This window comes from Lactuca virosa, chromosome 1 (genome assembly GCF_052849685.1).
Source record: "Lactuca virosa cultivar CGN04683 chromosome 1, Lactuca_virosa_CGN04683_v6, whole genome shotgun sequence".
NCBI lineage: Eukaryota > Viridiplantae > Streptophyta > Magnoliopsida > Asterales > Asteraceae > Lactuca > Lactuca virosa.
In genome coordinates, this window is record NC_136426.1 from 273,246,249 (window position 1) to 273,271,477 (window position 25,229).

The 25,229-nt window shown below is 37.4% G+C and overlaps 1 pseudogene across 1 annotated transcript; it reads right to left on the minus strand.

The window, feature by feature from the left end:
* Positions 1-355: 355 nt before the first annotated feature.
* Positions 356-8,634, minus strand: LOC145129873 (uncharacterized; annotated as a pseudogene). The gene is made up of 7 exons (XR_013717698.1): positions 8,433-8,634; positions 7,350-7,387; positions 7,119-7,190; positions 6,939-7,022; positions 5,960-5,994; positions 5,314-5,410; positions 356-370 (listed from the first exon to the last, which is right to left on the minus strand). The product of XR_013717698.1 is annotated as an uncharacterized LOC145129873 (transcript).
* Between the last annotated feature and the right edge of the window lie 16,595 nt (positions 8,635-25,229).

Here is a 25,229-nt window from a genome sequence, read left to right on the forward strand (position 1 = left end):
AGTGTTGGTGTTGGTGTTGGTTATTCTTATGGTGTTGGGCGACCTCGAGTACCTGTTCTTGGCGGCATGGTTTTCTTCCTAATTTAAAATGTTAAAGAGAGCATAAGCCATATATAAAATATTGTTTAGGTATTTATAAGTATCCTATCGAAGAATCATAGGTAGTACTCATTTGGGAAAAGTATGGAGAACAACAACGTACTTTACTCTTGCTATCTATCACACCCCCAAACCGAAACAGCTAAAACGTTCGGGGGCGGACGACGTCATGTACAGTATCATAACAATTGAATAATAGTAATCAAAGCAACAACAACCATTATATTGATAATAAAGTATTTACATTGTGTTCGAATCATATATTGATTGCCTGCAAAAGTAATAAGCAAAAACTAAGATGTGACGCTACTATGCTCCGTCTTCACAAAACCTGCGTGTGTCAACATTTAAGTTGGTGAGTTCATAAGCATTTTATGTGAAAAGGGTAAGTTCTTTGTTATTGAAAACGTTTTTGTGTTCTTCCAGAAAATCCTATATTTTCTGTTGTAAATGTATCGTAGTCTTAGTATCTTAAGACCAAATAGTATAAGTTTCTTATGCTTAAAATTTGTAATGTGAAGCTCTAATTTATGTAAATGGTGTGACCCGTACTGTTACTTCCTATGATCATTTAGTGTATACCAGTTATATATAATCAAGATCGAACGGACGGTCGAATGGGTGGATCTGCCCTAAGCACACAACCAAACAAGGAACAGGAAATAAGGCGGAAATCACACATTCGACTGCCTATCGGATCTTCATTGTATATAACCCTAACGTATACCCTAAGTAATCACAGAGTTAACAATAATGGTCCTTTCAGAAATGTAAGTTGTACTATACTAGAAAGTAATGTCATGTGGTTGTATTTGTATGTATGTTCCCTGAAGTGCTAATTGTAACGTAATAGTAAGTAGTATAATGTATTACTTGTGGTATAACAGTGTGTACTTCTAGAAATCCCATAGCTTTCTTCTATAATCCCTTAGTGTATACAAGTTATATAAAATCAAGATTTAATAGGCCGTCGAATATAATGGGTCTGCCCTAAGCCCACAACCAAACAAGGAATAGAAAATAAGGCGGACCCACAAATTCTAAGTCTATCGGGTCTTAATTTTATATAACCCTGACATACACACTAAGCAATCATAGATGAAAATATGATTCTTTGTTGTCCTAAACCGATATGTATGAATATTGCACTTGAAAATAGTGTAATATAGTTTTAATATTAAATAAAACCATTGAAGTTATGTTTGTCCTGTAAACCAAATGTTTTAGTTAATGCTTATTGTGAGAGTTCATTATAACCATACTAATATGACTAATGGCCTGCACGACGTTCTTCAGGCGTCGGAAAGTTATGACATTTGTCACCCCAGAACTTCCGTTCCAATTGTAGCTAACAGTCAGGTCGCGGGATTGTCAGTCTTGTATAGATCTATACACAAACTCATGCTCTCCCTTCAGGAGACTCTGGTTATAATTGAGGATTTTAACGGGTACCCTAGTTGGTACAACGAAGGAGTGACTCACAATCCTATATTAACTAGTTTACATAAAGTGCGTTGAAGTTTTCTTTTCCTTGTTATCGTATGTATTATCCTTTCACAGTGTTTACATGTATAAAATAATCATATTTTTATATAATCATTTCTTTGACCCAAAAGAGTAAAATAACGTGAATGTTTCCCAAACTATATCTATTATAGTTTTAAAGTGTATGTTTTGATAAAATGGTAAAATCTTTGTATTTTTAACAACTTTGTACGTAAGAGTTTATAAGTTTGGTAGTAACGATTTTTAGCATGTTTGCATAATATATATATATATATATATATATATATATATATATATATATATATATATATATATATAAAGTACGTGAAAACATAATAAGCGATTTATATTTTTAAACACAAGATTTCTTGCGTGTTACTTGTATTCCCCCCCCCTAAAACATTTAAAAAACTTAGAAAAATGTGGGGGTATGAACTCACCTTATGTGTGATCGTGGTTTAGATAACGAGGTAAAATGGTGACCTTCGACCTAGAATACGGGAAGCTAGTCGTATCCTACTAGTTTAAATACATAGTAATGTGTGAATATGATGAACTTAACATAAAAAGGTTTACATAAAACACTAGATTATAAGGAACTTACTATGATCCTTAAGAACTATCTTGAACGAAAAAGCTCCAAGGGATATTTGGTTGATGAGTTTGGAGATGAAATAAGGCTTGATATTTGAGAGAAAAATGGTGAAGTTTTGTTCACTGAGAATGAGAAATGGTTCATATGTGTGTATTATATATGGAAGGAATAGATAAGGTGTAAGAGAAGTGACACTTATGTTGGTAAGTGTATCATATCACATTGGAAACTTAATTAAGTAAAATATCTAGATATTTGGAGGGGTTTTCGGCCAAGTTTTCACCAAAAACAAATGAGATTTCGGTCCTTAGCATGAGGGTTTTCGGCCTTAATGGGCTTTAGCTTGTGTTTTCGGTCCTATACTTCACATGAGAGGGTTGTTTTCGGTCCTAGCTTCCACCATGAAGAGATTTCGGTCCTAACAATCCTAAAAGCAAGCGATTTCGGTCATAAGGTGTTCCAAGATTCTCCAAACCGAGATCCCTAAAGTATTTTATAATAACTTGCTTATAGACTTATAATTTGGACTTGTGTTGACTCCTTTGATTCCTTGATGGCTTGTTGAATTTATTTGCCTTTCTAAGGTTCATTACAACATGGTTTTCAAAGTGTACATACATATGAACTTATATAAACATGCCTCTTGGCATTCATAGTCTCATTGCATAAATGTTACGTTGTGAATTCACCTATACTTGGTTAAGATTTAGACCTTGCTTGCTCTAAAATTTTCCAGTTGTTACATTATCCCCCTGTTAGAGGGAATTTCGTCCCGAAATTAGTGTTCTGAGTGGGACTTCCATGGTTGGGGAAAAAGGTGTGTACTTCTGTTCCTGTTGATATTCTCGTCCCTAAGTGAATTCAGATCCTCGCTTGGTGTTCCAGCGGATCTTCTCCATTTCGTCTGCTATTTTGCTTGGTAGGGAGTGTGTGGGTTTGGTTTACTTGTCTACATTCACTCGAATGGTGGCATGTCCACTCATAGTCTTGGGCAGCTTTGTCCTGAAGTTCATGGTAGGACTCATACTTGGTTCATCTATCATCACCTCGTGTATACAAGTCGTATATAATTAAGATTGAAAAGACGGTTGGATGGGTGGCTCTGTCCCAAGTCCACAACCAGACAAGGAACAGGAGGTAGGGCGGAATCACACATTCTAAGTCCGTAGAATCTTAATTATATACCACCCTCACGTATACACCTAGTAGTGATAGGTTAGCCGCATGGGTCCTTAGTCTGTATTCTTGAACTTGACTTGCTGTACGAGTGGTCTTCCCAGGAAGTCTGCTGGGAACACTTCGGGAAGGTTACGGAAGGTATGGTACCCCTCGCATGGGTACTTCTGGGTTTTGAAGCGAGAGACGATACAGAGATTTGTGTCGGCTTTGTTGCTATATCTTGAAAGGATTTCGTTAGTCGGTCGGTTAAGGAGAAGGGTCTTTTCATAGCACATGAAATTGGTATGGTGAGGACCAAGCCAATCTATGTCAAATGATGATGTCAGAACTTCTTATGGTAACAGGTATTACGTCGATTTGGAAGAAGTGACTGTTAGAGCGATAGTGTGTTCTATGTGTACGTCTTTAGTGCTTTCAGTTTTATTCTAGTTATTACTACTGCGAACATTTGTACCGTATTTACCGAGTACTAGCAGTACGAGTGCTCCGATAAATAGTGATGAAATTTCATAATATGATCCCTACCAGGTCCCTCTATAATCGCTTGGTGCATAGAAGTCGTATATAATTAAGATTGAGAAGACAATCGACTGAGTGACTCTGCCCTAAATCCACAACCAAACAAGGAACAGGAAATAAGGCGGAATCACGCACTCTAGGTCCGTAGAATCTTAATTATATATGACCCTGACGTTTATACTAAGTCATTATAGCTCACGGACAAGGATCCTTAGTTTTTATATGAGTAATGTGATTTGTTCGTATGGGGAGCAATTTATGATTATGATTTAATTGGCACTAGCTTTTGAAAAATTTCTAGCCCTAAACATTATTGTTAGGGAACGTACCGATATTCACAGGTGGCTCCGGGAGGGTCTCTCCTGTAGTAATCATCAGCACTCTTCCATCTTTACCAACATTAGACAATCCCGCTTGAAGTGTCCAGTTTCGCCACACCCGTAACAGGCCTGGCTTACTCCAATGTCGGGGACCTGGGAGATTGGTTGTGCTGATGCTCTACAGAAACGGGCAGTGTGCCCCTTCCTGTTGAAATTTCTGTAGTGTAACTCTCGGCAGGCTCCATAGTGATGGAAGTTGCACTTGTTGCATTTTGGGCGAATCCCAGCATATTGTCTCACTGGTGTTGGTGTGGCAAGTGTTGTGCCAGCATGAACAACAATAATCTGTTGTTTCTTCGAGGATTCTTGAGTTGGCTGTCCCTTTTTCTTACTCCAAGACTTTCGCTTATAGTCGTCCCCTTTGGTTGGCTCAGGAACGGGGGCCATCACACCTTGGCGGACTCCATGGTCCACGAGTGTCTGTGCCAGATGCTTGGCACTATCAAAAGTAAGTGGGTTAGCAGCTATCACGTTCCATTGGATCTGAGGTGATAGTCCCCAGATGTATCTGTCCACTTTCTTATTTTCCGGGGTGACCATCTCGGGACACAGAATAGCCAGGTCACTGAATCTGGCTGTGTAAGCAGCAATGTCGGAGTCTTTCATCGTCAGACCCCAGAGCTCTTGCTCTAGCTTTTGTACTTCGCTCCTCGGGCAGTACTCTTCCATCATCATGGCTTTTAAGTTCTCCCAGCTCATTGAGTTAGCTACTACAAGGGTCAGTGACTTGACATGGCCATTCCACCATGTAAGGGCCCTGTCAGAGAAGGTGCAGACAGCAAACTTCACTTTGCTACCTTCTGGGCAGGCGCATATTTCAAAAATCGACTCCGTTTTCTCAAACCATTGCATTAGAGCAATGACTCCTCCGCTTCCATTAAAGGATTTGGGTTTACAGTTGTTGAAGTCTTTGTAGGAACACTCCCTTGGGTGTCTATGGCTGTCTTTGTGGTTAGATGGGTTGGCACCGCTACCAGCTCCACTGGTACCACTTGCGTGGATTTGAGTCATGGCGGCTGTCACTACGGCTGTTACAGCAGCCTGAAAGACAGCAGGATCATACTGTGGTGGTGGTGGATTTGTTGACGCGTTGTTGATGACACGCCTGATAGGTCTACGGGGAGGCATCTTTCTGTCATAGAGATTAAAGATGAAATGGTGGTAAGTCTTTAGTAGTGCTTATAAGTCAAGTGTCAATTGAACTATGTTATCTTAGTTTTGTGTGTATCATGTTTCGACTTTTATAGTGTTTTGTAAACAATTTAATACAAAGGTCTATAAAATAAACTTACGAATTTTTACTAGTGACCACCCTTAAATTAAATTTTGTAACTTGATTTACTAGTATTTATTGCTACGAGCGAGGCGATAAAAAAAATAGTTAAGTGTCTAACTCTGAGTGTGACATGTTCACATGGCATCTTATGTGGGTTCTTTTATTAACATTTTTATATTTTATCTTTTTAATATAAAGCACTTATTAAATGGTAATATGGATACATGATATCAAGTTAAGTGGTTTATATGTCAAAAAAAACTTAGTTGGTAAAACAAGTAGATGGCTAATACTATAATGGTCAAATGTGACAATAGCCCTTCCATAAAATGGTGAAAGTACAATGTGTTTTTTTTAATAAGATACATCACAAAAAAGAGACAAGAGACAAGAAGCATTTATAACCTTTCACGTCTTGATAATTCAGTTGTCTTGTCAAGCTGTATAGAAAGAGCAAGTGTCAAAACAATAATTCCAAAAGATATTCATCTGAATTTATATAATATAGTGCGTTCATATTGTTAATCATGCTTTGATCTTAAATAGCAAAGATGTAATTTTTTTTTAGTTTATAGGCTAGATACATTATTTCTCATTTTTAAAAGCAACTCTATTCACAAAAATTTAGAAGTGGGCTAAATGCAAGAAATAACAAATAATTTCATTTATTTTCATATTATAGCAGAGTGTTATTATTACTTTCTAGTACATCAATGTACTTCTAGTTTTTATCTAAGGCATGATATTATGAATAAAATACCAAATTATAGCATTATACTTTCAGTATAGTATATCTTAATAAGGCATCATATTATGAAGAAAAAAAACTACCTAGTTATTGCGTTGCACTTTCACTATTTTCATATTAGGAACATTATACTTTGAAAAAGCTACCTAATTATAGCAGTAAAAATTGATTTGTATTGAATGACCTTATTATAATTGGGCAGAGTTTTCAACGTACATTGTTGTAATACGAAAAAATAAAAAAACAGGATGCTATAAAAAACAAATGTGTTAATGCCAGAAATACTATTATGCTTCCATTTATTTGTGTATTATAACATCTCATTTTCATTTTGTTTTTATTACATCATTGATCTTTCGGTTATTTTCTCATAAAGACATCGTCTTATGAAAAGTCTACCCTATTATAGCATTCTACTTTAAACGCTTTTCTTATTAAGACATTATACTTTAAACTATGTAGATTTTTCAAAATACAAAGCTGCAATAAGAAAAAATGAATGTAGGATGCTACAATAAAAAAATCAATGAAATTATATTTGCTATTTCTTCACATTTTGAAAATCATTGTGGTTCAATTTTAAAAAAGAAACTAAAAGAAAAGGGAGGAAGTATTTATTATACATTCAAAACTTACATCAGCATCTCTAGCTTTCAATGTCTTGGGCTTAGCCATATTAGGGTTCTCAATCTCAATTACACCTTGGGGTCCTTTCTTCTTCTATAAACATAAAAAGAATGATAAGTAAATGGTCTTGATATTCCCAAAGTAAAGAAAACAATTTATCTACAAAAAATATCATGTAAAAAGAGTTACCATATAAGAGCCACAATTACTCGCTACAGATTCTTCATCGGATCTCTCCTCCTCTTCAACTTCAGCTTCTTCCTGGTAAAATTAGGTGTACAAACAACCACTCAAAACGACGTAGTTTGAGTAAAACATTTGTTATCATCAAATCTTAGGGATTTCTTTATTAATTTGTATACCATTAACAATTTTACAAAATCATATTACTAAATGTTGAGCTAACATATATAGAATTACCTTTTTGAACGTGCGAGGGCGAGAAGAAGTGCCAACAACTGCAATCACCAATAAGACATGGAAAGGATAACTTAGTCATTACTTATCATGTGGTTTCACTAATATAAACGTTCAACATGCCAAAAAATATAAAGAAAAAGAAAAATAAACAATATAGTTGTATAAAGATCATCGCAAGTAACATTAGGATCATTTCCTGTTTAAAATGTTCCACAATACACGTCTTCTTTCTAAATCAGTGTATTGAATATGTGAATCACTTATAACATAACTTTTTATATCCTCCTTTCCGATTTTGAAAATGTTTCTTCGAAAGATATCTTCTTTATGATTAAAAAAAAATGCACTCAATTTGTGTCAAATTTGATCAGTCGCATGCTTTCTTTCTATTACACACAAAAGGCAATTTTTCCTAGTCAAAGGGTTCTCATAGTTGTGCACTTAAGTATAGAGACTTAAAACAAAATGGATAGAGAAATTGATTATAGCAATTACAATAGCATTTGGAATGACATGTCAGGGGAATAGCTATGGAATCCTTGATTTTTAAGTCCAAAATAACCCTTCAAGAAATTCAATTCTACTAAAACAATTGATTACACCATACTAGGGTATATCAAATTCTAAAATAGCTCTCGTCGTATATTAAAGGCATATTTAAACAGTCATGTCACTACACAATCGTAGAAGCAAAAGAGAAATTTCAAACTAGTGACATTTTGAATGTAATTGGGAAGTTAATCCACCAAAAGGAACATATATATAAGTCCACTCTGGTCTTTCCCCTTACAATTCAAAAGTGAAAATAAAACAAGAAATTAATTACTTCTTGTTGTAATCTCTGTAATCTATTTCCTAAATCCAAATGAAGGGAGAAGTTTCAAAAGAGTGCAAAAAACAAGGACTGGATGTCGACGAAAATCAGTGAGCAGACTCGACAATTCTAAGTATTTAATGAAACGAATCGAATTTGAAAACCAAGGCATTAAAAAAATCAAAGAGATCAATTTCGTAATTCAGATAAATAGACATTATCGAACAGCAGAAAAATGGAGAAAAACATAAGCAGATTTAAGAACATACTCATCTCTTAGGTGGTGGAGAACTCGCGGCGACCAGTGGGCTTGCCCTTAAACTTCCCTCTTCCCATTTTCGACTGAATTTTTTTTACCTTAAAAAAGTAACAAACAAATTCAATCAAGAAGGAGAAAGACGCGGGAATGTTTTATAATTTCAAAGTGCCACTTTATCGATCTCTTGATCATTGGGGAAAGTTAATAGAACCCTAACTACAGTTGAAGTGAAAATTTGAGTGCCGTAAAATTACATGTGATGAGAAAGCTTACCCTCCGATCGAGCCTTTTACTTTCAACCTTCAGTTATCTTATCGAGTAATTGATGCGTTCAAGTTTAGAATTTCAACTTTCAAGTTTCGACATGTGATAACGTGGAAGAGCATTTAATATCGAACCAAATCATGTTTAAATCTATAAATTAGCATTAACATTATAAGAAATTACATGAGATGAGAAAGCTTACCCTCCGATCGAGCCTTTTACTTTCAACCTTCAGTTATCTTATCGAGTAATTGATGCGTTCAAGTTTAGAATTTCAACTTTCAAGTTTCGACCTGTGATAACGTGGAAGAGCATTTAATATCGAACCAAATCATGTTTAAAACTATAAATTAACATTAACATTATAAGAAATTACATGTGATGAGAAAGTTTACCCTCCGATCGAGCCTTTTACTTTCAACCTTCAGTTATCTTATCGAGTAATTGATGCGTTCAAGTTTAGAATTTCAACTTTCAAGTTTCAACCTGTGATAACGTGGAAGAGCATTTAATATCGAACCAAATCATGTTTAAATCTATAAATTAGCATTAACATTATAAGAAATTACATGAGATGAGAAAGCTTACCCTCCGATCGAGCCTTTTACTTTCAACCTTCAGTTATCTTATCGAGTAATTGATGCGTTCAAGTTTAGAATTTCAACTTTCAAGTTTCGACCTGTGATAACGTGGAAGAGCATTTAATATCGAACCAAATCATGTTTAAAACTATAAATTAACATTAACATTATAAGAAATTACATGTGATGAGAAAGTTTACCCTCCGATCGAGCCTTTTACTTTCAACCTTCAGTTATCTTATCGAGTAATTGATGCGTTCAAGTTTAGAATTTCAACTTTCAAGTTTCGACCTGTGATAACGTGGAAGAGCATTTAATATCGAACCAAATCATGTTTAAATCTATAAATTAACATTAACATTATAAGAAATTACATGTGATGAGAAAGCTTACCCTCCGATCGAGCCTTTTACTTTCAACCTTCAGTTATCTTATCAAGTAATTGATGCGTTCAAGTTTAGAATTTCAACTTTCAAGTTTCGACCTGTGATAACGTGGAAGAGCATTTAATATCGAACCAAATCATGTTTAAATCTATAAATTAACATTAACATTATAAGAAATTACATGAGATGAGAAAGCTTACCCTCCGATCGAGCCTTTTACTTTCAACTTTCAGTTATCTTATCGAGTAATTGATGCGTTCAAGTTTAGAATTTCAACTTTCAAGTTTCGACCTGTGATAACGTGGAAGAGCATTTAATATCGAACCAAATCATGTTTAAATCTATAAATTAACATTAACATTATAAGATATTCTTATTTGTTTTGATTTTATTTAATTCAGTTCGGTAAAAACGGAAGCCAAATAAGCATATCCGAATCGACCTGCTTTATTTGTTTTGGTTTTGATTAAATTTTTATTATTTTGGTTAAATTGAAAAAAAACAAATAAACTATTTAATTAATATATATATTTTTGACAAAATTGCAAGAATGGTCCCTGTGGTATGTCAAAACTAGCAACTTTGGTCCAAAATGGGTTTGGCTCGCAAGGATGGTCCAATAGTTTCGTTTTGTTGCGAGTTTAGTCCAATTTCCTAAGAACTTTTTTATAATGACGGATTTTCCCCTTATTAATTTATTTTCCAATTTTCTTTTATTACAACAATTAAAACACAATTAAAAATAAAACAAAAATAAAATCTCTCTCTCTCTCTCTCTCTCTCTCTCTCAGTAGTCGAACCCATCTCCATCACCTTCACCTACAAATAGAAAGTGCTTTCTTCTTGAACACCATCTCTGTCTTTATCACTTTCACACCTCCAAATCAAACACCATCAATTTTCTTCTTGATTCAAACCTACAAATCGAGAGTTTTCTTCTTGCTTCAGACTTGTCGATATAGAATCAAACAAAAGCCCATCACCATATGTTTATCGTTTTTCTCTATCCCCTGTTCTGTTCATGATGTTTTCCAAAACATCGCTCATCGAACTCTTTCTACACAATCCATACATCTTAATCTTGTAAGACTTAACATTTGGAACAATATCTCTCTTTGGAATTTGATTGAACAAGTCTTGATTCAACATTGTTTTTAGAACAAAAGGAAAGGAGAAGAACAACCAAGGAGGCCACCGGAGCAGCCCCCTCGCTGTAACAGTCGCTCGACAGTGAAGACGAAAAGTAAACCCACAGAGGGTTGTCGGTCTCGACGGAACCCCTTGCACCTCATCGCGATTTCCCAGCCTCAGCGAAGCTCCCGTCGATCTGCCTTTCGTTGGAATCGATGGTGGGTTTTCGTTTCAGGTAAGGTTTTGTGTGTGGATTTTGTTTGAGATATACCCTTCTTCATCTACGTTTCAAATTTGGAACCAAGAACATACCTACCTTCAACTTTTGGATTTGGGTTTTATTTCAGATCCAAAATCAAGAATGAAGAACACCTATTGTGGATTTGGATTTAGGATGTTGGATGGTGGTGGGTCACGACAGGGGGAGGCGGAGGAGCTGCCACAGTCAACTCTGGTTGCTGTCTTCGCCGGAGAAGTGAGAAACGAGGGAGATAGACGAGTTGGAGATGAAAGGGAGGTCGAGGAAGGGATTCTGACAGCATCGACTATGGTGGGTGGTTGGGCTGTTGCAAAACGAGGGGAGGTGTTGCCTTTTTCCGGCGATGGAGAAGAGGGTGGATTAACGACAGCGATAGGCAGTGGTAGCCGAAAATTATGAGGGCAGTGGGGTATTCTTGATCGTAAGTGAAGAAGGAGGAGGGATTTTTTTTCTGATGAGATACTAACGAAATGAAGAGATTGTATTATAGAGAGAGAGAGAGAGAGAGAGAGAGATTTTCTTTTTTTTTCTTTTTCTTTTTTTGATTTCTGTAATAAAAAAAATTGAAAAAGGGAAAATACCAAGGGCAAATCCGTCATTATAAAAAGTTTTAAAATTTTTGGACTAAACTCGCAACAAAATGAAACTATTGGACCATCCTTGCGAGGCAAACCCATTTTGGACCAAAGTTGCTAGTTTTGACATACCACAGAGACCATTCTTGCAATTTTGTCTATATTTTTATAGTTTATATCTATAAATTAACATTATAGACATTAATATTTGTCAAAATGTTAGACACTATTCTTTTCCATGGAACTACTTTCTTACCGTACGCTCCTTGCTTTCTTGCTTGACCAATGACATCTCTATTTTCTGACGCTTCTAACCCCTTCACTCACCACCAGTTCACCATCGTTTGTTCTCTGTTTGTCGACGCACCCACACAAACGATCAGCACTATTGGGACCACTGCTACAAACGCACCACCGCTGCTCTTCCACCTTTATCTCTCTTATCCATCGTCGTTGCTTCCTCTCAGGCACCAACATCGTCGTTTGGATTCCAAGCCAAAGGTATCATTGCTTTATCTTATTTTTCAAGCAACATAGGTTTGGTTTTTTAGTGTTCCTAATCAAAACTAAGCTCTAACTTCCATCATCAATAACATCATGTTTCTCAGGTTCTACTGTTCTTAAAATCAAATCAAATCAAATGAACAGTCTTCTTGCATTGTGCTTAGGCACGCTTCTTGCTTTGTGATCAACCCTAGGGGTGAGCATAATAATCGATAAACCGAACCAAAACGAAATTAACCGATATAACTGAACCATTTTAAAAATCGTTGGTTCGGTTTCTAATTTTTGTTAACCGATAACTAATGGTTCGGTTATGGTTTTATAGGTTAACCGAACTAATGTTAACCGAACCGCTAACTTTATATTTTAATATATAAAAATTATAGATTATATATAAAATACTATAGTCAAACTTATTCAATACCTATTAAAATTTCAAAATATAATCCATTAATGCTCACTTATCAGGAGACAAATGAGCAATCAAACCATCAAATATTGATCATGCAGACATACACAATCTTCCAATCATGCATTGAGCTAGATTATTTATTAATTATGTAATTCAACTCGGCTAATTCTACAATTTGTAAATATTATTCACAATTAGTTTAATCTTCACACTCATAACCATAATCGAAGGCTTCTCACACCGTTAATCCTAATCAAATATTGTTTTGACTTTATAGTCCTATTCGAAGGATGTTTTGATTTTATAATCAAGATTTATAGGTAAGTTAAGTTTTTGGTTCATCTTGACTTTGAGATATATTAAGAATGTATTTTTTTTTGGCTTTTTTTATTTACTGCTTTTGACTAAATCACATTGAATGTATATGAGTGATTGGTTTTTTTTATCCAGATAACACATAATATGAATGTTTGGCTCTTTTTTTTTACAGTTTTTGATTTAATCGCATTGAATGTGTATGGATGTTTGACTTTATTTTAATGTCAATATCAATTATCAATATATGAAATTATTAATGTCAATTTTTTTAATGTTTTATATTTTTATTAAATGTTTTTGATTTTGAATGTGACTATGTGTTATCTCACATGAGTATCAAAGCTAAACATTTTATTCTATTACTATAACCTAGGTTACAAACATAGGTGACGATGACTTTTTTGTATTTTCTTTTCATTTTTTATGTCAACATACTTTCGCCATTTATATTATTTTGAACATTATAGTTAACCAATATTAACCATTAATCAAAACCGTTAACCGACAAAAACCATTAATCATAACCAATATTAACCATACCTAATAGGTACCAAAATGCATTAACCAATAATAATGGTTATGGTTCAGTTTTGACCAATAACCGAACCAAACCGCTCCATACACACCCCTAATCAACCCAAAGATCTCACCAGCTCCATTTTCATTTTCTTTCTCTCATTAAACCTCACCGACCGTCTCTCAGTCTGAAATGTCTTTCTGTTAAACTCTAGTTTCTTTGACCATAACACGACAGCTCACTCAAAACTCAAAATTGCAATAGAGGAGCATTATGGAGGTTGAAGATAAAAAAACATCGGTGAAGAATCGTTCGTTGTCACACCCCCAAAACGAAACGGCGGAAACGTTCGGGGGTGGATGACGTCATATGTAGTATCACAACAATTGCATCATAAAATGAAAGTAAACACAACCATTACATTGAATGTATATAAAAAGGTATTTACATCTATTTGATTCATATTCATATACATCAAAAGTATAATAAAATATAAAGACGTGACTCTATATGCCCCGTCTTCTCAAAAGTCTGCTGAGGTACCTGTCTACTGATTTCCTGAGAATACAAGCGGTTTTGAAAATAGAGTATCAGCATAAAAGCTGGTGAGTTCATAAGCATGCTTTTATAATGAAAACCTGTTAATGAATCAGTGATAATGTTTATATGTTTCCAATAAAATCCAATATTTTCTAATGTATGAGTTTGTTACAGTGATCTATAAGTACGAACACCTTGGAAATCACCTGTACATATAGAATGTTCTGTTGGAAAACCCTGGTTACTACCAGTATGTATAGTAGTTTCATTAATTAAAATAAAACCATGTAATTTATCCCCTGGAATCCTCCAATATAATGTATAGTAGTTCTATTAATTAAAATAAAACTAATGAAGAATGAAATCACGTGAACAAAAAGTTAGTTTATACTATTGTGAGTCGTATAACCATGTTTGATATGACTGATGACCTCTACGACGTTCTTCAAGCGTCGGACCGTATGATATTTGTCACCCCAGGCATGCCTTCCTAACTATAGCTAACAGTTTAGGTGTGGAATTGTCAGTCCCAAATAGATCTATTCACAAATCTCACGCTCTCCCTCCAGGAGACTCTGATTATAGTAAAAGATAGGATTTAACCTGTTCCTCGAAAGAAACAAATGAAGAGTTGTCTCACAATCCTGTATTAACTAGTTTACATATAGTTATGTATTGTTCTTTTGTAATTTAATCAATTTGTATACTTTATAGAGTAATAATTATACTTAAATAACTATTCAGTAATGAATTCTTATTACCTGAGAGATATAAATGAATATCATAAACTAAGTATGTCATAGTTTACATGCTTAACAATGTATAAGCTCTGAATTTGTAAAACTGTATATTGAAACCCCAAACTATACCTATTATAGTTTGCATGAATATTATGTATTTGGTTCATGAATTGATCTGAAAACTATGCAATTTGGCAGTAAGTTGAAAACGTCCCTTATGCTCAGCATAATACAAAAGGGATAAAATATCTAAATATTTTATAAAATGTGAAAAACGTATGGATGTATCAATTGCATTAGTTTTAATCGTGTTGAAATCCTTTTGTATAAATTCATAAAATCATTTGTGTTTGGCTTGTACTCTCCCCTTGAAAATATTAAAAACAGTAAAAGCATAGGGGTATGAACTCACTGTTGGTTGCGTGAAATGTCGGACAACGAAACTGGGAGTGAAGACCCTCGGGTTGATGTAAGCGACACTTAATGGGATCCTAATATCAATTAAATACATATAAGCATTTTACTAGCGAAACCAATATTTATAGTGTTGGAAAACACTTGTTTTTAGTTTAGGAATGTTACCGGGACTCGATTGAATCGGAGAAAGCGGGTTTTCAGCCAAGTTCACGACTTGGGAAGGTTTGCGGCCGTGAAGGGGATTACGGCCGTGAACAACCCCTTGAAGGGTTTACGGTCGTGAACGATGTTCTTGAAGGAAATATGAAGATTTGAAGGGTGTACGACCGTGAACTCAAAAACAACTATGTTTGAATCGACGAAAAGGCTGGTGTTAGATGCTCCAAAACGTGTTTTTAAGGTAAATGGAGTGTTAGATGAAGAGAAAACTTGAGAAATCTCGGGTTTTTGGGTGGGGGTTTTTAGAGAGAGAAAGTGTGTTTGCTGCCAAAAAGTATGAATGTGAGTAGGAACCACGTATTTATAGGTTGGGAGTATGGTCGGTGGTGGGGTCCAGCCATGAACGGTTCACCAGCCGTGAACGGGTTTACGGCCGTGATCGGGTTCACGGCATTGAACACCACTTAGGCCGGAAACTGATGATTTTTCAAAGGAAACTCGGGTTTTCACGCGATTTTGGTTCCGACTCATTTATAAATTTCTTTATATATAACTAAAAAGACTTTCTAAACCATAGGAATTGAACGGAACAAATAAAATGTGAATTTATTTAACGGAAAACGGCTAACTTTAACGGAAAAAGGTTCGGGTTGCTACATCATCCCCTCGATAGAGGGAATTTCGTCCAGAAATTCAAACATAGAATACAAATCATGGACTCGGAAAAAGATGAGGATACTTCTGTTTCATTTGATCTTCACGCTCCCAAGTGATTTCGGGTCCCCGCTTGGCATTCCAGCGGACCTTCACTATCGGTATGCGACTTTGTTTCGTTCTTTTGACTTCTCGATCAATGATTTCGACTGGGTCTTCCACGAAATGAAGGTTCTCATTGATCTCGATCTAATTAAGAGGGATCACAAGGGTTTTGTCGGATAGACACTTTTTAAGGTTCGAGACATGGAAGATGGGATGGATATTGTTAAGCTCTTGGGGTAAACGAAGTTTGTATGCTACGGGACCGATCCTAGCGAGGATCTCGAATGGTCCTATGTATCTCGGATTCAGCTTTCCACGCTTTCCAAAGCGTATCATGCCTTTCCAGGGTGAGACCTTCAATAAAACACGGTCACCAACCTGGAACTCCAGAGGTTTTCGTCTCTTATCGGCGTAGCTCTTTTGTCTATCTCTTGAAGCTTTTAGTCATTCTCGAATTTGTACGATCTTTTCTATGGTTTCTCGGATGATTTCTTGGCCAATGAGAGAGCTATTGGGAACTTGACCTCTAGCTAACTGCGTGTCACCCACCTCAGCCCAGCACAGAGGGGATCTGGACTTACGGCCATAGAGGGCTTCAAATGGCGCAACTTTGATGCCAGTGTGATAGCTGTTGTTGTAAGAGAACTCGACTAAGGGAAAATGGGTGTCCCACGACTTGCCAAAGTCCATAACACATGCCCTCAACATATCTTCCAATGTCTTAATGGTCCTCTCACTCTGCCCATCTGTCTGTGGATGGTAAGTTGTGCTCATATCCAGCTTAGTTCCAAGAGCCTTCTGCAGTGACTGCCAAAATCTCGAGGTGAATCTGCTATCCCGATCGGAGATAATGGACATAGGCACACCATGCAGACAAACTACCTCTTGGATGTAGATTCGTGTAAGTTTCTCCATCTTGAATGTTTCATTGACTGACAGGAAATGGGCGGATTTAGTCAATCGATCGACAATTACCCAGATCGTGTCGTACCCACTCAGAGACTTGGGCAACTTAGTGATGAAATCCATTTTAATCCTTTCCCACTTCCACTCAGGTATTTCTGGCTGTTGAAGTAAACCTGAGGGATTTTGATATTCCACCTTCACCTTGGCGCAATTCAGACACTTGCCCACGAAGGTAGCGATCTCTGCTTTCATGTTTGGCCACCAATAGAGCTTTTTGAGGTCCAAATACATCTTATCCGAACCTGGGTGAACGGAGTATCGAGTCCCGTGGGCTTCACTCATAACAACCTCTCTGTGACCGCCGAACTTTGGGGTCCAGATCCGGTTCATGAAATAATAAACTCCGTCTCCCTTGATCTCTAGGTTCTTTTCCATTCCCCTCAAGGCTTCATCCGACATGTTTTCTGGTTTTAAGGCTTCCAGCTGAGCCTCTCTGATTTGAGCGGACAGATGGGAATGGATGGTCATTGTCAGTGCCTTCACTCTACGACCTGAATACTCTTTCCGGCTGAGGGCATCCGCTACCACATTGGCCTTGTCGAGGTGATAGCGTATTTCGCACTCATAATCACTGAGTAGCTCTACCCATCGCCGTTGCCTCATGTTCAACTCTTTCTGATCGAAGATATGTTGTAGGCTTTTATGGTCAGTGAAGACAGTACACTTGGTTCCATAGAGATAATGTCTCCAAATCTTTAACGCAAAGACCACTGCTCCCAACTCCAAATTGTGAGTTGTATAATTGACTTCGTGTGTTTTCAGCTGTCTCGAGGCATAGGCAATAACCTTTCCTCGCTGCATGAGCACACAACCTAGGCCCTGATTGGATGCATCGCAATAGACCACGAACTCCTCCGTCCCCTCAGGCAGAGACAAGATAGGTGAGCTGTATAGTGTTTGCTTCAACGTTTGGAACGTAATATCTTGCTTTTCTCCCCAACTAAAAGGTACACCTTTCTGAGTCAGGGTGCTTAAAGGCTTAGCAATCCTGGAGAAATTCTGGATAGATCTACGATTGTAGCCAGCGACACCCAAGAATTGATGGATTTCTGTGGGCGTCTTCGGTTCTGACCAATTCTCGATCACCTTGATTTTGGAAGGGTCCACGTGTATACCTTCCTCGCTAACCACGTGACCGAGGAAATTTACCTTTCTGATCCAGAATTCGCACTTAGAGAATTTTGCGTATGGTTTCTCCGCCCTTAGAGTTTCTAGCACTAGCCTCAAGTGTTGTGTATGATCTTCCTCACTCCGAGAATAGACAAGTATATCATCTATGAACACTATCATAAACTTGTCTAGGAAGGGGCGGCACACCCGATTCATTAGATCCATGAATACCGCGGGTGCGTTGGTTAGACCAAAGGGCATAACTACAAACTCGTAGTGACCATACCGAGTCCGAAATGTTGTCTTAGGAATATCACCTTCATGGACTCGCAACTGATGGTACCCTGATCTCAGGTCTATCTTTGAGAAATAGCCAGCTCCTTGGAGTTGATCAAAGAGGTCGTCGATTATGGGTAGGGGATAACGGTTTTTGATGTTAAGCTTGTTCAGTTCACGATAATCTATGCACATCCGAAAGGATCCATCTTTCTTTTTCACAAACAAGACCGGGGCTCCCCAGGGCGAGGAATTTGGTCTGATGAATCCCTTGCCGAGTAGTTCATTGAGCTGGTTGGATAACTCTTGTATTTCTGCCGGCGCTAGACGGTAAGGGGATTTAGCTACGGGGGTAGCTCTGGGGATTAAATCGATTCGGAACTCGACTTGGCGCTCGGGAGGGATTCCAGGAAGATCTTCGAGGAAGACATCAGGAAAGTTGCAGACTTCGGGGATGCTCTCGAGGTCTTTAACTTCCTGCTTCTCATTAACGACATGGGCTAGGAATGCATGGCAATCCTTTCGCAGATATTTATGGGCTTTGATGCATGAAATGATACGAAGGTTTGATCTGAGTTTATCACCATAGATAATAAGGGTTTCGCCAGAGGGCAGATTGAGGAGAATGACTTTTAAATAACAAAGGATATCAGCATGATTAGGACTCAACCAATCCATGCCGATGATAACATCGAAGCTTTTTATGGAAACTGGCATAAGGTCGATTGGAAAAGAATGGTTGTTTAAGGTAAGAGTACAATCTATGAATACGTCGTTAGTGCTCTCTTTCTTTCCGTTAGCCATCTCGACGGTAAATGTTTCGGTTAAATATTGGGATTTATGCTTGAGAATATGCTTGAATGCATGACTAACAAAACTTCTCTCCACACCAGAATCGAAAAGAATGCATGCATAAGAGTTGTCGAGGAGGAACGTACCCGTAACAACGGTGGGATCAGCGACCGCTTCCTCCTGGCCCATGGCTAGCACTCTCCCTGTGTTGCCAACTATTGTTGTCTTGGGGCAATTTCTCTTGAAGTGCCCGATCTCCCCACAGCCATAACAGGCTTGACCAACGCCCGCTCCAGGAGCCTGATTGGTTGGTTGGGCTGGTGTCTTGCAAAATCGAGTTGTGTGTCCCTTCTTACCACAACTATTGCACAACATCTCGTGGCACTGCCCATGATGATGAAAGTTGCACTTGTCAAACCTTGGAAGGGTACCAACATATCTACTGGCAGGTGCTTGAGCTGCAGGAACAACGATAGGAGTGGTAGCAGCATGAACTGCTACTACTTGTTGTTTCTTGGAGGGCTCCTGCGAAGACTGGCCCTTACGCTTGTTCAAAAACTTTTTCTTCCCACCACTCACCTTTGGTGGTTCGGGAATGGATGCCACTGCATCAAGATCAACCCCATGATCTATAAGAGTTTGCGCCAAACACTTGGCGCTGTCGAATGTGAGAGGTTTAGCAGCCAAAACATTTCCTTAAGTTGGGGGCGTCAATCCCCAAATGTACCTCTCTATTTTCTTGCTTTCCGGGGTGACCATCCCCGGACATAGAAGAGCTAGATCGTAGAATCTAGCTGTATAAGTAGCAATGTCGGAACCCTTCATCTTCAAATTACAGAGCTCGTGTTCCAACTTCTGCATCTCGCTTCTTGGGCCGTACTCAACAAGCATTAGTTCTTTTAAACTCTCCCAACCCATGGCATTGGCTACTGGCAGAGTTAGGGATTTGACCCGACTATTTCACCAAGTCAATGCTCTATTGGTGAAGGTGCAGGCGGAAAACTTCACCTTGCTGGCCTTAGAACATGCACAAATCTCGAAAATTGATTCGATCTTATCGAACCACCGGGTTAGGGCAATGACTCCTCCATTGTCGTCGAAATATTTGGGCTTCGAATTCATGAAATCTTTGTAGGAACACTCCTTCTGGTGTCCCTGACCACCCTCAAGATTATGGGGATGGGTACCACTTCCTGATCCGCTAGAGCCGCCATAATTTATTTGCGACATCGTGGCAGCCACAACGGCTATAACTGCTGCCTGGAACATGGCAGGATCAAACTGAGGAGGTGGTGGCGGACGAGGATATGTAAGGGGATTGTTGCTCTTTTTGTTGGGTCTCTTCCTAAGAGGCATCTTTCTCTAAAAGATAAAAGGGGAAAATGACGATGAGCCTTCTATATTGATCATGAATTGGATAATTTCGAGCAAGATAAATCTTAATCCTACATCGATAACAGAGATCTACAATATAGGTTTACTATCATAAACAAGGAATTGCAGGTATTTCATTTGAGAGGATTAGTACTACTTGTGATAATTTTGTGCAGTGTTATAGAACCATAAAATACTCCTATAGTATTTTAACTATGTGCTTCATTAGTATAAGATTTGGTGAGTTTTAGACTTGTCGCAACACCACATTCACTCCCAAACACATGCTGGTCATATCTCAGACAAATATAGTTGATCAGGTTATATTGGCCCCACATATCACTACATAACTATTCAGGTTTAACCGTAGTGTCCAACTCGCCCTAAATACTTTTATGTAGTTCTTATTATGTTTTAGCTTCTTGTATGTATGTATACTTGCATACTTCTTGTAAAATACTTAGATTTTAAAAGCATACTTTTAGTTTCAGAGTGCCTCGGCCCCTTTAGTGTTTATAGTTGTATACCATGTAAGGTTCGGTATACTTAGTTCACTATAAACAATAGCTATGATACCAATCTGTTACACCCCAAACCGAAACGGCGGAAACGTTCGGGGGTGGATGACGTCATATGTAGTATCACAACAATTGCATCATAGTAATCAAAGTAAACACAACCATTACATTGAATGTATATAAAAAGGTATTTACATCTGTTTGATTCATATTCATATACATCAAAAGTATAACAAAATATAAACACGTGAATCTATATGCTCCGTCTTCTCAAAAGTCTGTTGAGGTACCTGTCTACTGATTTCCTGAGAATACAAGCGGTTTTAAAAAGAGAGTATCAACATAAAAGCTGGTGAGTTCATAAGAATGTTTTTGTAATGAAAAGCTGTTAATGAATCAGTGATAATGTTTATATGTTTCCAAGAAAATCCAATATTTTCTAATGTATGAGTTTGTTACAGTGATCTATAAGTACGAAAACCCTGGAAATCACCACTACTTATAGAATGTTCTAATGGAAAACCCTGGTTACTATCGGTATGTATAGTAGTTTCATTAATTAAAATAAAACCATGTATTTTATCCCCTGGAATCCTCTAATATAATGTATAGTAGTTCTATTAATTAAAATAAAACTAATGAAGAATGAAATTCTGTGAACGAAAAGTTCGTTTACACTATTGTGAGTCCTATAACCATGCTTGATATGACTGATGACCTCTACGACGTTCTTCAAGCGTCGGAAGGTATGATATTTGTCACCCCATGCATGCCTGCCTAACTCTAGCTAGCAGTTTAGGTGTGGGATTGTCGGTCCCGAATAGATCTATTCACAAATCTCACGCTCTCCCTCCAGGAGACTCTGATTATACAAAAAGATAGGATTTAACCTGTACCTCGAAAGATAGAAATGAAGAGTTGTCTCACAATCTTGTATTAACTAGTTTATATATAGTTCTGTATTGTTCTTTTGTAATTGAATCAGTTTGTATACTTTATAGAGTAATAATTATACTTAAATAACTATTCAGTAATGAATTCTTATTACCCGAGAGATATAAATGAATATCATAAACTAAGTATGTCATAGTTTATATGCTTAACAATGTATAAGCTCTGAATTTTTAAAACTATATACTGGAACCCCAAATTATACCTATTTTAGTTTGCATGAATATTATGTATTTGGTTAATGAATTGATCTGAAAACTATGCAATTTGGCAGTAAGTTGAAAACGTCCCTTATGCTCAGCATAATACAAAAGGGATAAAATATCTAAATATTTTATAAAATGTGAAAAACATATGGATGTATCAATTGCATCAGTTTTAGTCGTGTTGAAATCCTTTTGTATAAATTCATAAAATCATTTGTGTTTGGCTTGTACTCTCCCCCTGAAAATATTAAAAACAGTAAAAGCATAGGGGTATGAACTCACTGTTGGTTGCATGAAATGTCGGACAACGAAACTAGGAGTGAAGACCCTCGGGTTGATGTACATGGCACTTAACGGGATCCTAATATCATTTAAATACATATATGCATTTTATTAGCGAAACAATTATTTATAGTGTTGGAATGTTACCGGGACTCGATTGAATCGGAGAAAGCGGGTTTTCAGCCAAGTTCACGACTTGGGAAGGTTTGCGGCCGTGAAGGGGATTACGGTCGTGAACTGTTCTCGGTCGTGAACAGCCCCTTGAAGGGTTTACGGCCGTGAACGATGTTCTTGAAGGAAATATGAATGTTTGAAGGGTTCACGACCGTGAATGGATTGTGGCCCTTGAAGGTTTGAAGATTTGAAGGGTGTACAGCCGTGAACCCAAGAACAACTATGTTTGAATCGACGAAAAGGCCGGTGTTAGATGCTCCAAAACGTGTTTTGAAGGTAAATGGAGTGTTAGATGAAGAGAAAACTTGAGAAATGTCGGGTTTTCGGGTGGGGGATTTTAGAGAGAGAAAGTGTGTTTGCTGCCAGAAAAGTATGAATGTGAGTAGGAACCACATATTTATAGGCTGCGAGTATGGTCGGTGGTGGGGTCCAGCTGTGAACGGGTTTACGGCCGTGATCGGGTTCACATACGTAAACACCACTTAGGCTGGAAACTGCTGATTTTTCGAAGGAAACTCGGGTTTTTGCGCGATTTTGGTTCCGGCTCATTTATAAATTTCTTTATATATATATATATATATATATATATATATATATATATATATATATATATATATATATATATATATATATATATATATATATATATATATATATATATATATATATATATAACGACTTTCTAAACCATAGGAATTTAACGGAACAAATAAAATGTGAATTTATTTAACGGAAAACGGCTAACTTTAACGGAAAAAGATTCGGGTTGCTACATGGAGGTTGAAGATAAAAAAAACATCGGTGAAGAATCGTTCGTTTTGCAACACAAGGATGGTTGTAGACGAATGAAGACCGGAGATTGGTCTTTGATTTGCGTTTTGATTTTTCAATTTAGTCAGGATGTTTTACCGCTTCAAGAGAACGGGAGACGGGAGATCCCTTAATCGATATTTCATCTTTGCAACTGTAATGTAGTGGTACCCTTTTTTGCAGTTGTTTCCCTTTCGTTTCAAGTATGAATGTAACATACAATTATCGGGTAATTTCCATTTTAGCCCTTAACCTAATTGAAGTTTGCACATTTGGTCTCATGTGGTTGATTTTGGTATTTCAGCCCGTACGTTGGGTGTACATGTGGGTACGTGAGACATACTCGTGAGAAGGGATCACGAAAGACATGCTAGTACGCTTAGCATACCTGTGATATGTTCGGCGTACGTGTAGTACGATGGGCGTACATGTGGTATGCTGGGCATACTAGCTCAGCCTGAAAACCCTAATTTTTTGGGTTTGCTCCCCTATTTAATCCACCTTATGCCTCCCTTGGACATTCTTTATCAGCCACCTTCCCTCAAAAACCCTAATCTTGAGTCTAAGCCTTGTTGTGAGAGTTTGGAGCTTATTAGTGATTTTTGGTGCTTATTTGTTGAAGAAGAAGGCTATTGAAGAAGGAGGTGTTGCTTGCAAGCTTATAGATCCAGAAACTACTCCTCCTTGTGCATCTTTTGAAGGTATAAAGTCTATACCTCGACATGTTTCCTTTTTTTTATCTCCATAGATGATTTTTCATGAGCTTTTCGTCCCAAAGTTTGGACCTTTATGAGTATGGGGCACTCCAGAGCATATTAGTTGTCCTTTCATGCATGTTAGGTCTTGTAGAATCATAAAAATGGTTGCTTGATGGTCCCTTTCTAGCCATGCAAGAGTTTAGTGGTGTTGAGTGTGGATTAAGTTAGAGTTTTTAGGTTTAAGCTCTTTTCAGCCATGCAAAGGCTTAAAGTTTTAGATCTGTGTTTGGATACATGTCTTAATGATTAAGACCGTTTTAGAGTGTTTATTGGGGTCATACGACGTACGCCCAACATAGCCAGGTGAGACCCCGATCCCGCCTGATTCTCGAGTACACCCCGCGTAGGAAGAGAGTACGCCCAGCATACGTGTTGGGCAGTTGACTTTTGCTAACTTTTGACCTTTGGTCAAGATGTAGGGTTTTGGACCATAGGAGGGGCAAAATTGTTTTTTCCCTTAAGGGGTTTAGCTGTGGATTTTGGACTCGCGAGTTGAATAATGGACCTTAATTATTAATTAGGGTTAATTATTGTATTATTAGACGAAGTCTAGTTCCGGCAGTTCGGGTGCGAGATTTATCTGTCATCAGTATCAGGTGAGTCTTCTCGCTTATTGTTACCTATGTGGTAAAATAGTTGTATTTGTGATGACCAGTTGGGTCTAACCGTTATTATTGTGTATGTTGTTTATGTGTGACAGAGACTGCGGATAGTCTCTAGGTAACTGGACGTGCTCACTTGGACTGCTAATAGTCCCCAGGATTGCTGATAACTCGTAGTTATTTATTTATGTTGTGTTGTATGTGGTATCTTTGGGACTCACTAAACTTTGTGCTTACATTTGTTGATTTATCGGTTTCAGGTACTTCTGAGGATCGCGGGAAGGCAAAGGTCTGATTGTACACACTCGTTGGGAGATTTGTTACTGGGACAGTTTTAGATACTTTGATATTTCGTGATGATGTTTGTTTTTTACACTTATGTTTTTGGATGACTTGGTTTGTGAACATTATTTTGGTAATTTAAAA